Source organism: Herpailurus yagouaroundi, unplaced genomic scaffold (genome assembly GCF_014898765.1).
Source record: "Herpailurus yagouaroundi ecotype Mexico unplaced genomic scaffold, PumYag 77, whole genome shotgun sequence".
Classification (NCBI taxonomy): domain Eukaryota; kingdom Metazoa; phylum Chordata; class Mammalia; order Carnivora; family Felidae; genus Herpailurus; species Herpailurus yagouaroundi.
Window position 1 is genome coordinate 56,467,763 of NW_024412388.1, and position 18,378 is coordinate 56,486,140.

An 18,378-nucleotide genomic window follows, 5' to 3' on the forward strand; every position below is an offset into this window, starting at 1 on the left:
AAAAAGACTTTGCACAGTGAAGGAAACCATTAACAAGATGAAAAGGCCACTTATTGAATGGAAGAAGATATTTGCAAATGATTTATCTGATAAGGGATTAATATCTAAAATACATGAACTTTCACAATTCAACAGAAAAAAAAAAAACCCCAAATAATCTAATTAAAAATGGGCATAGGACTTGAATCAGCATTTTTCTGTTTCAATATAGATGGCCAAAAGATACATGAAAAGATGTTCAACATCACTAATCATTAGGGAAATACAAATCAAAACCACAATGAGATATTACCTTATACCTGTCAGACTAGCTACTATCAAAAAGACAAGAAATAATAAGTGTTGGCAAGGAGGCAGAGAAGAGGAAACCTTGTGCACTATTGGTAGGAATGTAAATTAGTGCAGACACTGTGGAAAACAGTATAGAGGTTCCTCAAAAATTTAAAAACAGAATCACCGTATGGTCCCGTAATTCCACTACTAGTTTTTACCCAAAGAAAATAAAACCATAAACACGAAAAGATACATTCACTTCTATGTTTAATGCAGCATTATTTATAATAGCCAAGATATGGAAGCAACCTAAGTGCTCATCCATAGATGAATGGATACAGAAAATGTAGTGTGTGTGTATGTGTGTGTGTATGTATATGTGTGTGTGCGTGTGTGTGTGTGTGTGTGTGTGTGTGTGTGTATATATATATAATATTACTCAGACATAAAAAAGAATGAGATCTTGCCATTTGTGACAACATGGATAGACCTAGAGGGTAATATGCTAAGTGAAATAAATCAGAAAAAGGTATGCAAATACCATAAATTTCCCTTCTATGTGGAACATAAAAAACAGAGTAACAAACAAAAAACCACAGACTCATAAATACAGAGAAGAAACTGGCAAGTGCTAGAATGGAGGGAGGTAGGGAGTGGGCGAAACAGGTGAAGGTGATTAAGAGGTAAAAACTTCTAGTTATAAAACAAATAAGCCATGGAGTTAAAAGTACAGCATAGGGAATATTGTCAGTAATACTGTAATAACAATATGATGACAGAGGGTGACTATACTTATGGTAGTGAGCACAGAATAAGGCATAGAATTGTTGAATCACTGAGGTGAACACCTGAAGCTAACATTATGTCAGCTACACTTCAATAAAAATAGTTGTTGTTTTTTTAAAAAGCTTATATTCTAGAGGAAGGATAGACTAGAGACAATTAAATACACTAAAGATGAAAAGGAAAGAAGGCATGAAAGAACCTTTAAGGGTGAAGAAATGTTCTATATCAGGATTGTGATGATGGCTACGTGGTCTACATGTTTGTCAAAATTTACACTATATACTTAAAAACTTTGTTAATGTTTATATATTTTTGAGAGAGAGAGAGAGAGAGAAAGAGAGAGAACGGATGGGGGAGGGGTAGAGAGAGAGAGGGAGACAGAGAATCCGAAGCAGGCTCCAGGTTCTGAGCTGTCAGCACAGAGCCCTACGCGGGGCTTGAACTCACAGACTGTGAGATCATGACCTGAGCTGATGTCGGACGCTTAACCGACTGAGCCACCCAGGAGCCCCACAGTCTATATACTTTAAATGGGTGCAGTTTATTTTAGGTAAATTATACGTCGATAAAGACGACTCTTTAAAAAAGAAAAATATACCAACCTACCTTATACATGCTCAGAACACTCAATTAGCCTGCAGTTGGGCAAAATCATCTCACACAAAGTCTATTTTATAATAAAAGCGTTGAATAGCTCATGTAATTTATTGAATACTGTACTAAAAGTGAAAAGCAGAATGGTTGTCAGTGCATTTTCTGTTCACCCTCGTGATCATGTCCTTGTCTGGGAGCTGAGTGCGGCTGGTAGTCAGTGCCCGGCACCACGAGACAGTGCCTTAGCACACGGTGCCAGCCTGGAAAAACAGCAAAATGCAAAGTACAGTTTCTATTGAATGTGCGTTGGTTTTCCACCATTTGTAAAGTCGAAAAGTTGTAAGTTGGAGACCGTCTACGCACGTGTGACACCCTTCTAGTATAGTGGGTACATGGTGGCAAAGACACTAAGGGCGAAGCTCACTCAGTTCTTTGAGAGTTAGATACCATCTTCTTTTACAAGATTTTTTCCTCCTGATCTTTCAAGAAATACCTGCTACTTAGAGAAAAATGTACAGCGTTTATTAATGTGGATAATAGAGAACAGAAGTTAACACGTTGCTCTATTTCCTCCTACTATTTTCTCCGTGAGTTTTTTTTTTAAGGAGCTGAAATCACATTCTATCATACAATTTTACAGTTTGCTCCTTGTCAGCAAAGGCATTTTCCTATGTGATCACAAAGTCTTCATAAGCATTATGTTTTAAAACGTTTATTTTGGCATAATTTCAGACTTAGAGAAAAGTTATAGGAATGGCAAAAATAATTCTCTTTCACTCAGATTTGGGTTACTCAAATGGGAACATTTTACGGTATTTACTTTAATCCCTGCATTCTCTTCTCCAACAGAAAGCATGAGAGAGAGTAAGAGAGGTAGCCATGATGTTGCTTGGCCCTTAAATACTTCGGTATGTATTTTCTACAGATAAAGAGCTCTCTTACATAACCCGTTAGTCAAATCCGGAAACTAACATTTATATTGATATTACCCAATCTACAACTGTATTCAGATTTCAGCAGTTGTCCCCGTAATGTCCTTTATGGCAAAAGAACACTCAAAATTCCACACTGCAGTTCAACTGTGTGTCTTAGTTTCCTTTCATCGGAGATGGTTCCAGAGTCTGTCTTCGTATTTCATGATACTGATTCTTTTGCATAAAGACCAGCTATTTTATGAAACACCCTTCAGTTTAGGTTTATCAGCTCTTTCTTCCTGACTAGATTAAAATTATGCACTTTTGGACCACAGAAGTGAGTATGCATGATTTTTAATGATTTTGGCAGGATTCCATTTTATGTAAACATTCCCTCATCATGGAATTTGGGCTATTATATAATTTTGCTGTAATTCCAAAATGAAGCTCTTTCTCTTTCTTCCTATCAACTACCTACTGGTTTGTCTCCATAAATTTCTACATTAATGATTAACTCAAAGTTAAAAGAATGATTTCAGGTTATTTCAAGAATATTTTTAAGTGTTATTATATTTATTGCTTTTTTCTATAAAGCTCCTGTCAGTGTGCAGACCCATAACCGATAAAAGTGTCTACTCCACCTCAGGCTAACTGGCCTTCCACACTGGCATGTTGTAAGATATAGGTTGATTTGGAAAGACAAAAATGTTGCAATGCTGTATTAGTAGACTTCATCTTTAAGGGATGGTTTACAAAGGGTGTTTGTTGTTCCTCTGATGACACTGAATACATTCATTTTCTCGTGTGTTCCTTCCTTCATTTAGCTAATATTCCCTGAGTTGTCAGCTGCGTGCCAGTGTCCTTCTAGGTGATGACATCAAGCTCCAATGTAAAGAGATAAACATGATAATACAGATTGCACTAAGGGCCATGAAATACTCCAGTAATAAGTAACTGGAGGGGGTGCTCTGGGTGGGGACAGGGAAGAGCCTGGTACTTTGAGACAGACAGAACTGGCATAGCCACAGCTGGGGAGCATAAGGGGAATGGGTCAGGCCTCAGTGTCCCTTGTTTCATCTCAAAGTGCTTACTACAGAATTGCATCAAAAGGTCTGTAAAACATTGTCCTTTACGAAAAACACGAAGCCATATTCTGCCCTATCCCAAACTCCCATCTCTCAGTGGCAAACCTTGCCCTTCTCCTTCCTGTCTGTCCTAGTCAGCAGAGTCTGAACGCCAGCATGTTGCAGTCTGCAAATAATGAAAGCTTGAAAATTCTGAAATGAGAGGAAACTTGCAAACCATCCTGATGTTGCTCAGCCTTGCAATTATCTGAACATCAAGGAATCATTAATGAATCAGGCTGTCTCAACATTAGATTAATGGTCACTTTCAACAATGAAAAGGGGGCAGATGACTGAGAAAGGTGTGTGTCTTCTCCTCCAAATAACAGGGGTGGTGGCTGCAGCCGTAGGCAAGGAGGGTAAGTATTCACAAAGAAAAGAAACCAGCTTGTGCTGTGGACTGAGACGGGGCCAGCAGGAATTCCCACTCCCCAGGCTCACTACCTGCTCTGAGCTTCGTCAGAGTGTGTCAAGAGGCCAGACACAAGAGCAATCTCCCAGGAACTTATCCTGGGGGAAATATACCCCCCCCCCCCGCCAGTAATGCCTACTTAGCACTTAGGACAGTTGGTTTCCATACATTGGGTGCAAAAAGCAAACAGATGGTACAGTGAAAAAATGGTTTTCTGGGGCAACTGGGTGGCTCAGTCAGTGAAGCATCCAACTTCAGCTCAGGTCATGGTCTCATGGTTTGTGCGTTTGAGCCCTGTGTGGGGCTCTGTGCTGACAGCTCAGAGCCTGGAGGCTGCTTCGGATTCTGTGTTTCCCTTTCTCTGTGTACCTCCCTCATTCACGTGCTCTGTCTCTCTCAAAAATAAATAAACATTAAAAAAATCATTTTCTTATATAAAAATTGCACAAGATGAAATATTATACACAATAAATACACGTTATGATCAATAATCATTAGAAACCTCTGTCAAATGTTGAAAAAAAAAAAGGTTCACAATAATAACCTACAAGGTATGTGTACAGTCTTCCCTTTCCCATCCTTAAGGACACACAGCCCCAAGTAGGCAATGAATCTGATGTAGAAGTAACAAACACCCTCTTAACAATGCCATGCCCTCAAATACTGAAGTGTGTCTCAGGATTCCTGAGAGGAGGGAAAGGAAAAACAATAACTATTAAACTATTAATACCATTACTAATAAAAATACTGTGATTGTGTCCTCCACTTGGGGGATGAAAATCTAGAACAATAGAGATGATAAACATTCACCCAGGGACATGAACTACCACTTGGTGAACAAAAGATAGTAGATGAGATTTTTATTATGAAGGCTCTAATTATAGAAGACACAACAGAAGCTAAATAATTGGGTCAGATCTGGAAATTAAAAGCAGTTGAGTAATTAACAAAGGATTAGTAAAAGCATCAGGACAAAATCATTTTGGTTTTAAAAATATACAAAAAGTATAGGAAGTAGTAGGGAAGTAAGTCTTGCTTTGTTAGGCTGTGACTGAAAGCTACTTTCTGGCAGGTGCTAGTAGCAAGTGTAAGTGAACTGAGGCAAGTAATTTAAACCAGCAGGACTAACTCAAAAGATTCCAATGTAGGCAATGGTGAGCTGCAGTTTCTAAGTTAGGATCACTAATATGTATCTAGTTGGTTGTTGAAAATTTCTATTTTCTGGTTGTTTTTGTCTCTACCACAACTTCAAGGGATAAAAGGAGGCTCAATCCTTAGCATTGGTAATTAGCATTGGTCACGAGACCTGGCAAAAAAAAAAAAAAGTGCCCACTGTAGTTTAATAGGTGTGAGCCTTAAACCTGGTAACATTTTAACTATTTTATGCTTTATAGATACAAAACAAGTATTTGAACCTAGGTTTAGAATAATTGTTTGAAGGCAGAAGAAAAGAACAACCAAAAAAAACCCCAAAAAGTTTTACAGACCAGGCCCCTTTCCCTATCCTGAGTCATCACAGGCTGACAATTTCTTTCCAGACTATCTGTCAGAACAATAAGGATGCCTTAGATGGCTCGTTTTATGCAATTCTCCAATTCTACTCCAGGGGGCGAAGTTGGCCAGCATTTCACTGAAACAAGGAAATTCCTTTCAAATGGGATTTTTTTGCAAAGCGCTAGGAAGATATTCAAGTACAAAATGGGCCTTTTCCCCTCCTCCTGCTTCTTGTCAATACATTTAATTCTCACTGATTAACAAGCACTCCAGCCCTTTTGTGCAATGAGGGAAGGGACATGATTAAGGCAGCGAGCAGGAACACTTTATCAGCATAGTGCTGTAGGTTGGCAGGTCTACTCTCCTAAAACTTGAGATCAGGGTTATGGTTTTGCCAAAGCTGATACAGTTTCAAGGATATTACTTTTTTTTTTTTTTTTTAGGAGAATTTTCCACTGCGCCTCACACAGGGTTCCCTTTGCAGGGCCTCCTTCTGTGCAACCACAAAGCCACTGGAGGCCTGAGAGCACCCGCCCTGCTTTCCTGGAGGAATGGTGGGACCTTGCCACCTCCTGAGGGTGTCTGGTGGCCAGGAAGGAGTCCAGACAGCAATTCCTCACTGGCCTTCCTTCCCTTCACAGAAAGGGTTACGTTCTCCCACTGGGAGAACTCAGATAAAGCCACAGAAGAGGTCTCACACAGATAACCTGTTCTCAAAGTTGAAGCAAACTGTAGGTTTAGTCTCTTGGTGATGGCATAACAGGGCAGAAGGAAAGACCCTGAGTGTGTGCCAGTTCTCCCTGGCCTAGGAACAGATCTAGTTTTGGTGGACCCTGAGCCTTATTCGATTTGGGGGCCTCTTTACCAGAAGAATATAAAATTAGGAATGGCACATTAGCTATAGGGTCTCAGAAGGGGTCCCCAGTGGTGAAAGACCCTAAAACTCAGGCATCATAACTGTCATTAGCTCTGTGGCCAGCACTGCTGGCTGAGGAGTGACTGTGTCGGCAAGAGGCTCCTGCAAGCCTTGTCCACAAAATGGCAATGGGTGATTTCTGTATGGTCACATGGCTCAGTTCCCACCTCAGGGAGTGGACTAAGAGGCTGGGAAAGAGAGTGCAAGGTGGTAGGCGGCCAAAAGTGTCCCCATTGGTTCTGCTCCTTCTTCACCCTGCCCCAGGCACATCACAGGTGCTCAATAAACACCTCCCAACCAAACAACAGAAGTGGCCCCACTGCTTCCCCACCTACCCGTCCCACCCTGAAGGCTGCACTGCGTCCCCTTTTCTCTAGCTCACCAACCAGGTTTTAAGCTTCTAGGTAAAGGAAGCACTCCTGAACAGTCTATCTGCAGAGGTGGGTAAGTCAAACCCAACATAAGAGCGGGTTTCTGCTTCCCTGGGCAATTCATTCACCAAAGATGTACAGGCATGAGTTACCTAAACTTCAAAATCAGTCCAACAAATCATGATGCCGCTTCATTCTATACAAACCCTGTACTTGGCACAGCATGGGCACCTGGTAAGATGCAAGGAGTCTGGAGCTCTACTGGCTCCGGAGTGCCCACTGCCCCAGGGGGATCCTAGGAAGGAAGTGTTCCACGGGATTCCTGTTAGAGGGAACGAACCTCCTTAATCAGGAATCCGAGCTCCACCACTGGCCAGCTCTCCAACCCTGCCTGACCAAGCCTCTGCCCTTGTTTTGGGTCATCCCGTTGGCTCAGGCCCTGCCTTCTCCCCCTCCTCCTGATGGGAAGGTCAGGTCTCCTTTTGAGACCTCCTTGGGCTCCACAAAGGTTCCAACTATGCCAGTCCTATTGACAACAGAAAAGAAACTGATGTGAATTTAAAGCACCTCACCAAATATAGCTATGTTTGCATATTTTCACAGTCGCTGTAAAAATAATCTATAAACTTCTCCCAATCTAGTGGCAAAATCACTTATTCAAATCTTAACAAGGAAACGAGAGGAGGTCTAAAGATATGACAAGTTGTTTAGTTAATGTAGCTTGCTTTTGTATATGCTACAGCCTGGTATTTATAAGCAAACCTGCTCCTAAATGTTCTTGTTCTTTCTTGAATAAAACAGTGAGAACTTCTTACATATAAAAGTGTCTCCATGAAGCCATTTATCACAAGGAAAAAGAAATGTTCTGCAAAATAAAGGTAGTATCGTGATGTGAAGATAGCGGCCACCATTATTTGGGTGCTTACTGTGTACTCAACATTTCACGTGGATTATTTCACTTAATTCTCTCAATAACCCTGTGCAGTGTTATCCTCATTGTACTGATGTAGAAGTTGAGGCTTCAAGAGTAAGTGACTTGCCTGAGGTCGCATGTTGCCCAAGGTATTTAGTGGTGGATTTGAGGTTGGACAGGTTGAGCTTTATTTTTAGCCCTTGAGGCATGCTGCCTGTGCAACCAAAAAAAGTCACTTTGTACATGACAAAGAACTAATGAGATTTGCAAGCTATTTTTTCAAAGCAGGTGGTCGCACACATTTTGATTTTTTCTCAAATTCCTATTTGATCCAAAAAAGAAAAAATTGCTGGAGAATTGGGCTTCTTCTTTCAAGGCTATAAGGATTTTTAAGAAATCATTGCAACAGTCAAAAGCAAATAATGGTAACACCTACCATTTATTGAACATATACTATGTGATAGGCCGCTGTGCTGAATTCATTATATGCAATAATTTCCTCAATGCAGCTATCTCATGAGGCAACTGGCATTATCTTCATTTAGCAAATGACGAAACTGAGGCTCAGAGACCCTGCCCAAAGTATTTCAAAAGCTAAGGAAAGGTCTGGACTCTGGTCTACCTGTCTACACAATGCACCTCCCTGCTGTAAAATGCACACAAATAAAAAGAATGTTTTAGTTGACAGCCTGTTAGCTATTTCATACATCTAGATATGTGAATGGCCAAATGGAAAGCGCTGTATCCTTGGAGGCCGAGAGAAGAACGCAGGTGAGAAGTGGTCGGGAGGTTCAGTTCTGCCCTGTCAGCCTCTGTCTCCAACATCATCTGGGGTTTGAAGGAGGACACAGAGCAGGGGATGGAGGAGAAGGGAGCTGGATCCTACCATCTTTATAAACAGCCAGAAAAACTAACAGGAGGGCATAAGGCAGGTTCACATCTGGATACACGTTGAGTCTTGCTGGGGGAACCAGTCCAATGATGGAATTGCCCAAAATGCACTTAATACATTCTTAGGCCATCATCCCCAAAGCGACTCCAACTCTGACTCGAGTGTCCTGCTAGCATGTGTCACTTGCTCATCTGACACTCTGCCTTTACCAGGAGCTGGGGGACCTAAACACAGAGTGACCTACCTACCATCACAGTGGCCCAACTTGCACATGACAAAAGAGGGCACCTTGCCAGAGAGGCCAAGTTCACAATGCTGGGGCTGGAGAAGTCAGAAAAATCTGCTGACTCCAAAGGATGCTGAAGCATAAAAGAAAAACTGCAAAAAACAAAACAAACAAACAAACAAACAAAACAGGGGGGAAGGGGTGGTCTTTGCAGGACAGTAGGGCATATTCTGTAGTCTTGATTTTTTAGGGTTCATAAACTATGGACGGAGCCTTGATTAGAAATCCCCATGAAGCATGGCCCCCATCAGTCCTCAGAACAAGAAAAACTATGTTAGGGTCATGAGCATGGGAGACGGTGATTGAGCATGGAGTTTCCAAATACTAGCTTTCTCTTGCGGTTGTAACAGGTGCACTTTGGTGTGATGGTAAGGAAAACCTTCCCGGAGACAAGGTCAAAGGCTTCCCTGTGGTCTTAGAGGCAGGGTGCTGGTAAAAGCCTGGCTGCCATTGGAATCTCTGCCGCCCAGGCCGATTTCCTCAAACTGGGAGTCACACACACACTTCTGACACCCATTACAGGGAATGTAGCTGGGAGCTGGGCCTGGCTTTGTGGGAGCAGCATCCTTCCAGCAACTTCACGTTACCTGAAAATTGGAAGAAGACATTTGGGAGAAGAGGAGGAGGTGGGGGGCTCCCCATGCTCGCTCAAGTTTCAAGAACAGGACGGAGAGTCGCTTTTAGGGGCGCTGAAGAGGAGTTCCTTGCAGTAGCCAGGGGTTAACAGTTAATCTTACAAGATGCTAAAGTGGAAGTTTCCACTCCAGCATCAAGATTCAACAGATGGGAAATTCCAAAGCAAGGGGCCAGACCATTATGTGGAAATTTCTAAGAAGCTGACTTAGCTGGCTCAAAGATCCATAAGGAGGATATATAAACAGGTTCAGGGCAGTGGAAAGGGATGAGGATTTTGTGAGGCAGATTCCTTGGAAATTCTCTGATTCCCACCCTCCCCAAGATGGCTTGGGTGGAGGGAGCTGGCCTTTCATTTCAAGCCTAGAGAAAAGGGTTTCAAAGGCAATGTCTGGAAGGCTTGATATGGGTCTCCTAGAGTTTGGGGACTGGTATGTGACTTCTGCCTGAGGAACCAAAATATGAGGGGGTTACTAAGGAGGCCTAAGGTGGGAGAACAGAAGGCTGTGTCAGGGAAAGTGACTGCTCACCCCCTACCTCTGGGGGGTTGAAGGAGTATGAACTCTGGGCTCCAGGAATGTCAGCTTCGGTCTCCTTAAAACAGGTTCTACCCAACGGCCTTCATTCAGCCTGATGGTGAGAGGACCCCAAAGACAGAACGTGAATGGAAACCAGAAGCTGCTGGCTGATGGTCACAGCCAGCAGAAGGAGACATACTGCCTGAGTGCTGGAAAGTTCCAGCAGGGGGGCCTTGAGAAAGCCACGGAAGCAGCCAGGAGAGAAAGAGTCCATTTATCCATCAGCCAGGCTCAGAGGACCCAGTGCCAGGCGTGACAGTGGCAGTCAGGTAAGAATCTTCCTCTCTTCCTCCCTCTCCCCCTACTTCACCTGGGGAAGCCTGAAGCGGTGGGCAGCTGGGGAGACCCATACTGGCAAGATGGCGGGGGAGGGGTGAGTCTTCTCTTGAGTGAATACTGACTGCTGATTGACCACACATTGAGCATTTCCAATTTCCAAAGCAAATGTGCATGTGTGGTATGTGTGTGTTACTTACAGGGGCCATAGGACTTTTTATTGCCAAAGAAAAACTGGAGAAGTCATAGGCTTAAGTTTTCAAAATAAAATGGAGAAAAGACACACCTCACTGAATAAACATTAAAGGAATAGTGACAGACAATATAGCCATGTCTTAATCAGGTCTCGGATGCCACGTGTGGAATGTCTAATTACAGCTAACCTTTGCTAAGCACAGACTATGTGCCAGGCACGAGACCAAGGACTTTACAGGTATTACCTCATTCAGTCCCCCTAACAACTCCAAGAGGCAAGTGTTATTATCCCCTTTGACCACTAAGGAACCTGTGGTTCAAGAGAGGTTGGGCGACTTTCCTAGGGTCACACAGGTTGGTAAGCAAAGTAGTAGCCTGCACTCAACCTCAAGTCTGACATCTAATCCTGAGCCTTTTTTATCCTTGCAGATGAGTGGTTTTCAGCAGACAGTGGTGACTGAAGTAGGGCAGGAAGTTGGGTCCTGCCCACCCTTCCCACTCCTCTTGGGAGTCCCTAAGCTAGATAACCAAAGAGCAGAGCTTGTAACAACTGAATTACATGATCTTAGTGGCCTCTTCCAACTCTGGGATTCTATGATTCTATCATCTGTGGGGAGAAAGGTAGAGACAGGTGGACCCACAGCAGCAGATACAGGGAAGACAGAAAAGATGGAGTTTATATTCTGTATTCTCACAGTGGCAGAGAGAAGGAGCTGGTTCTTGTACGTGTTACTATAGACCTGAGGTTTGCAGAATTATAGTCATGTGTATAAATAACTAGTTCAGATAATGCACATAAAGCACGTAGCACAGAACCTGGCACCAGAGTAAGCATTTAGGTAAATGGCAGCTATGGTTGTAAAAAGTTTACATATATGCCTAAAAACCTCAACATGCAATTTAATGCAACATACTCAGCCACTGACATCACTGTGTCTGTTCCATAGGGAACTATGTTTATCATGGACACTAAACTTTATTAGCTGAGCCAAGACAAGAAATGGATGCATAAGATTAAGCTAGCCAAATATAAAACAATTTAAGTACGTGTGAAGCAATGACTCTTAAACGGTAGGGGCCATGGAATCCTATGAGAAAACAATGGAAGCATAATCCCTTTTTCCAGTAAAAAAGTGCATACACACAATTTTGCAAATAATTATAGAAGCTCATTCATTTTTTTCATTCGATGGGTTACAGGTCTACTGAAGCCTATTTACTGTGTCCAGGTTAATAATCACTCCTATAGATTCTGGGGATGCGGTAGGAGATCCTCAGGCCCAAAGCTGCCTATCCGACCCCACAGTGGGGTCACCCATCCTTGACCTCTCCATATGCTGTTACTAGTCTTGATCATGATACCAAACCTGGAATAGATAGCCGATGAAACTGAAGCTGAATCTAATTTTAAACCTTTCCAGTTTTGTGGACACCCCTCCCCGCGCCCCCATTAAGAATTTCTAAATCAGTGGACTCTGGTACCTAAAAATTTTATCTGCTTGGCACTCTCTTCCTTCCTTCCTTCTACTGGTAACGAAATTCTTCCTTTTTTCATAGGGATTGCATTCCATGAAATGGGATTCACCCTCTCTCAAGGGCCACAGAAACAAACCTTGCCCAAATAGATACTGCTATTGTCTTCTGTGTGCTTCTAACCAAGTTGATTCAGGCAAAGAATCCAAACTGGGCCCGTTAACCCTCCTTGGTCCTATCGCTAGAAAAATGGCAAAAGAAGCAACCCCTTTTCACTGAGATCCATAGCTGTGAGGATGATGGAAATGTAACATTGATGGCCACCTCTGGCACATGGTGAGGGAAGAGTTTGCCTGTGAATGAAGTTGACAGAGTTGAGCAGAGCCAAAAAATGGAGAGAGTGAGTGAAAGATAATGGCCTAATGATACCTTTTGAACCCCTGGACACAGCTATACCAGAAGCCCATTCCAATGCAGACATCTTAATAACGTAAGTCAAGAAACTAGTGGGGCTCCTGGGTGGCTCAGTCAGTTAAGTGTCCGACTTTGGCTCAGGTCATGATCTCACAGCTCGTGAGTTCAAGACCCATGTCAGGCTCTGTGCTGACAGCTCAGAGCCAGGAGCCTCCTTCGGATTCTGTGTCTCCCTCTCTCTCCTCCGCTCATGCTGTCTCTCTCTGTCTCAAAAATAAACAAACATTAAAAAAAATTAAAAAAAAAAAAGAAACTAGTTTCAGTTGGATTTCTGTTACTTGCAAACAAAACAATAATAATAATTATTATTATTATTTGTAAAACAAATTGGATGGTGAATGGAAGACAGTTTTACAAATGCTGCCTGTCATGGTAGCTGTTTGGGGAAGCTGTAGGTGAGCAGGCTGAGAAGGTGGTGGCCTTGGACCAGGAAGAGCCCTGCGCCAAACTGTCAGCAGATGACTTGGTCCTCCTCCCCCTCTTCCGGCCCTCGTGCAGACCTCCCACCACTCCACCCTTCCTTGGGCAGCTGGACGCCCTCTGGCCCTTTACTGTGCCTCCCACTAATGGTTGCTCTACCTTTCCCATCTCCTCTCATCCAATCAAAGCAGTTCACACTTCTACAGGACCTTTTACTTGACATTGACAGGCTGTCCATGGTTGACAGCAGTTTAATCAAGTATTTCTTCTTTCAGGGATGAGCACATTTTAACCGGGTATTTTGAAGAGGACAAAAAACCCAAAGGGCTCATTCACTAATCATGGAATAGGCCCTAATGATGGTATAGATGCAACTGAACAGGGGGCTCTTCTCGTAAATCTCAAATAATCCCATGTAAAGCAGTTAGCAGTGCCTGGCTCACACAGTCAGCACTCAAAAAAAAAGAAAAAGAAGAAAAGAAAACCCCAGTACACACTAATATGACTTATTGCTGCTGTTATTATGTATCCTCCCATGACTACCACGCAACTACTCACTGCCTATTCCTCCATCACTACCACGACCACCCCTACCACGAAGGTAACTTCCCCTTTCTTAACCCTGGCTAGCCTCAGATCCATAACCAGTTAATGCACTTTAATTATTTTTTATGGTTTATAAAACACTTGCACATACATCCTCCTTTTAGATCTTCTGGCAGGCCTCAAGTTAAACATCATTCCCATTTTACAGAGGGAGAAACTGAAGCTCAACGAGGTTGAGTTCATAAGGTCCCACAGCCAGCAGCAGAAGAGTCAGGGCTCAGACCCAGGTCTCATATAAATTTCTTATTCTTTCCATAACAAGTGGTTGCCAACTTGCACACAGCAATCGCATGAGAATCATCTGAGCACTTTAAGATTCTGGGAGTCTACCCCAGACCTAATGAATGGGGAGGGCGCAGGAGAAGGGACCGTGTGCTTGTGTTTCAACAGGTGTCTCATGTGATCCTGATGAGCTGCTGACAGACAACCAACTGTAGTGTCCATGCTGCCTCCTGCTATATACTAAGTACCTGTACTAAGGTATACCTGCTATGCTAGGACTAAGTACCTGCTATACTCTCAGTATACACCTCTGTGGTACAAGGAAAGTGTAGGTAGCCGTCTGCTCTCTAAAGTCCGTTTTCTACCACTGTATAACAGTTATCTCATGGCAATCATGTCTAGGTTCAAAGATATCACTGACAAAGCAATGGAAGAAGGAAGACTAGCCAAGGTGAAGGGAGTGAACCACAGAGCACAGGGTTTGGCTTTGAAGTAGTTCAGGGCAGGGCAGATCCCAGATGGCAGGAGTAGGCTGGGAGGCCATATTGTGAAGAAGAGAATATTCCAGTGGGACCTTCAGAATGGGAAGGGTTTCCAAGTGGAGAAGGGGTGAGCAGCATGACGTATCCTCCAGAGAAATGGTAATGGGACCAGCATGGCTGGAATAAAGGAAATAGTGAGAGGCGAGCAGGAAAGGATGTAGCCAGGTGATGGACATGGAGAAGCCAGAGAGAGGAGTCGAGGCTGGTGCTGTGGGTGACCTGGGGCACCGACAGTTTCTGAGCAAAGCAGGGACAGCCTGAAAGATGAGCCAAAGGATGACCAGTGCAGCAGTGGTCTGAACTGAGATGCCAGCTGGCAGTGCCAGGGCCTGTCAAGCAGAATGGGGACAGAGGATGGCAGGCTATGGGATAGGCATGGATCGGAGTCCTCACTCCATGCCCTTCTCTTTCCCTGTGACTCAGAAGCCCTGTATGGCAGGACTATAAAAATGGCCACAATCCTTCCCCTCTCTTTATCCATGCTGCCTGCAGTACAGTTCTGTAGCTCCTGTACTAAGGGGTAGACTCTGGAGCCTCGTGATTCCAGGCCAGCCATACAGCTCAATTTGGCCGACAGAATGTGATGGAAACAACGCTGTGCCACAGCTGAGCCTCAACCTCAAGACGTTCCCACTTTGTCTCGGTCAACCCTGATCAACCCCATGCGAACATGCTCAGGGTAGCCTGGAGGATGGTGAGACACATGCCTTAGCCATCGTGGACCTGTAGCTGACTTCAGACAGGAGTGGTCCCACTGGAAACCAGAAGAATCACACAGCAAAGCCCAGCCCAAACCGCCAACCCACAACATTGCAGGATAAGGAAATGATTGTTATTTGGAGTCGGGAAATTTCGGCTCGAATTTCTGGCAGTATATTTTGGAGTGGTTTCTTACGCAGCAAAAGCTAACTGCTACGCACTGCAAATAAGAATGTCACCACAGTATTAGGGAGTCAGGCCACATGAAGCCCCAGAAGATTTTTCACTTAAAAAGTATATTATTTGCCTAACTCTAAAGTCAGTTTTCTACCAATGCATAACTATTCTCTCACAACAATCACATTTAGGTTCAAAGAGAGGAGAAGAAACCTCCAGCAGTAAGAAAGCTAATATGTTGTAGCTGTAAGCCAATTTTCATTACAACACACTGCAAGGGACTGTCTGAATTCCTTGGCTGAAATAACACTTTGTTGTTTTGGATACTGCTTGAAACAAGCAGACCATCAACAAGGGCCTGGAAATAGTTTCATTACCAAAAAAAAAAAAAAAAAAAAAAAAAAAAAAAAAAAGAAAATTTAAACGTATTTGGCATATAATCATAGATCTTTTCCCTGACCATGTTCTTAGCAAAGGAATGTGGATTGATCTGCTTTTTTTTAAGGCATGGAAACATCTTAAATCCTTTCAGAGAGGAAATTTTAAAAAGTGTGAATAAATAGACATCTAATCATAGTCCTGGTAGGGATGTATCTAACTTAGAAGTGTGAATATCATTTCAAAAATAATGTCAAACAGTCACATTGTTTTAAAAATGAAAGAGAACTCACCAGAAAGACTTCCTGTGGCCCACCGTTTTCAGGTTGGAAGTGGTAGAATGAATCTGAAATAGAATTAAGCAAACATTCCATAAGTAAATCACACTTGGAAAGGGTGTGCTTTCAGTCCCAAGTGACCGCCATGATGTTGAGTATTTATTCTTTTAGTTAAAGATTAGCAAAGCTTTTTCTGGCTCCTGATGGAATAGGGAGAGTTTTTTGCCTACATATTTCAACTTCCTGAATAGAGAGCCTTCTCTCTTCTACTTCAGGGAGCACTGAAAGTCTGAAGCCAGTATAACTATAAATGGTAGTGTTTTCATGCAAACCCCTCCAAGTCAGCAGAAGCCTCTTTGGTTGTTGCTCTTGCCTTGGTCCCTCAACCCCTTCTGCTAGGACCAAGGCACGGCTCCCTGCATGGAACCAATTAAAAAATGGACAGTCCAGCACAACCTCCAGGACAATGGGGAAGAGTATACAAGGCTTCCCAATAGATCACAAATAAGCAAATTTTTGTTTTATTGATAAGGATGAGCCCAAGGCAGTCCTGCTCAACAGAAATAGAACATGAACTATATATATATATATAATTTTCTATTTTCTAGTAGTTACACTAAACAGGCAAAAAGAAATGGATGAAATTTTAAAATGTGTAACTGAATTTATTCAGAATATTATCATTTCACCATGTAACCAATAGAAAAATTACTAATGAGACATTGCACATTCTTTTCGTCACACTAAATCTTTAAGACCCAGCACGTCACAACTCAGACTAGCCACATTTCAAGTAGTCAACAGCCACGATGGCGAGTAGCCACATCAGACACAGAGGGAATCCACTTTTGGCCTTCAGGTACTGGTAAATCAAGTCAAATGCATGAAGAGATTTTATTCATCTATTTTTCTCCTCTTAGTAATCCATCATCACCCCATTTGTGATGTCATTTTACTGGAAATAATCACGTAATAATAGCAAATATTTATATAGCACTTAACTATGTGCCAGGAACTGTTCTTGGCATCTGACTTCAATTAACACTCACAATAACCTTATGAGATAAGCATATTATCATTCCCATTTTGTAATAAGGAAACTGAGACTTGGGAGAGGTTAAGTAACATGCTCAAGGTTATACGTTGGTGACAGAGCTGGGATTCTAATCCATGTAGAGGTCTGCCTCCAGATCCCATGTCCTTTAGCCACTAGACTCTCACCTAAATGTGAATGGCTCAAGATAAGATAATTACTTTCAGTTTTAGTTATAACCACCAAGTGATCCAAGGCTGCTGTCACGATACATGGTCAGATAATAGCAGTGACGGCAGATGGAGGAGTTATGGGATGTGCTAGCAAATTAAAATAAAAACAACATGGAGGAGGAGCAAAATCACCACAAGCAGGCCTGGGTCTGACCGGGATGCAGCAGGAGGTTAATGGTGTCGGGGTTGGGGGGGTAGGTGTCGGTCGTTCGAAAATTTTGTCTTCACAATTTTTCTGAGGGAAGGGTCTATCACTTCCATCAGATTCTCAAAGGGGTCTATAAGATAGGTACCTCTATATCTGTCCTAGCTGGGTGGAGAGGAAGACCAGAAGAATCAGGTAGAAAGGAATTCAGAAAACATATCCTTTTAAATTGATTAATCCGTGGTCCCCAAAGAAGTCACACCTAGTGAGAAAAATAAGATCCACACGTGTGAACTCCACGCCCATATAGTAGGAAAGGAGGTTGGTCAGGGACACTGTTCAGAATCAGCAGGCCTTGGACTGAGGCCACTGTGGGATGCTGAGCCCTGAACCTGCTGAAAGTCCTTCAGTGGCTTCCTCTAGGTTGTAGGAGCAAATCCAAGTTCCTTAGCCCAGTCTCAAAAGCTGCAGTGGTCTCATGCCTGACCTCTTCCCGGGCACTCAGATATCTTGTCTTTTAGCTACACAGACCTATTTACAGGTCCCTACGTGCCACACACTCACCCCTCTGTGCCTTTGCAGATTCTGTTCTTTCTGTCAAACACATCCTTTCCCTATCGTATCAGCCTACCTGTAGGCATCAGTTCCAAAGTCATCTCCTCTGGGAAGCCTTTGTGAACTCCTTTGGCTGCCATAGGGACAGCTTTCTCTCTCTGCAGTAACAGTAGTATTCATTCAATTCAGTTGAGAATTATGTACTACTACGGATAACAAAAGCTGGTATTTATGGAGTCATGTGCCAGGCACTGTTCCAAGTGCTTTGCATGTTCCTCTAATCTACTCAGTAACCATACAGGGTAGGTCCTTTTATTACTCCATTTAGCAGGTAAGCAAACTGAGGCATAGAAGTCAGCAGCCTAAGGTTATCCAGCTTGTAAGTGCAAGAGCCAGAGTGTGAATAAAAACACACTGGGATAAAAAGTCTCCAAATATGTTCTTTAGCAAAGCAAGCTTTCACTTCATCTTTTAAATCCAGCCAGT

General features: G+C 42.9%; 1 protein-coding gene across 1 annotated transcript in view; it reads right to left on the bottom strand.

Moving 5' to 3' along the window:
- GNG12 (G protein subunit gamma 12) overlaps nt 1-18,378 on the bottom strand; it is a 128,044-nt gene that overhangs the window by 61,851 nt on the left and 47,815 nt on the right. Inside the window, exon 2 of the mRNA XM_040470593.1 lies at nt 15,942-15,994. The gene's annotated coding sequence lies outside the window, so the exon portion shown is untranslated. The remainder of the gene's footprint in view (nt 1-15,941; nt 15,995-18,378) is intronic.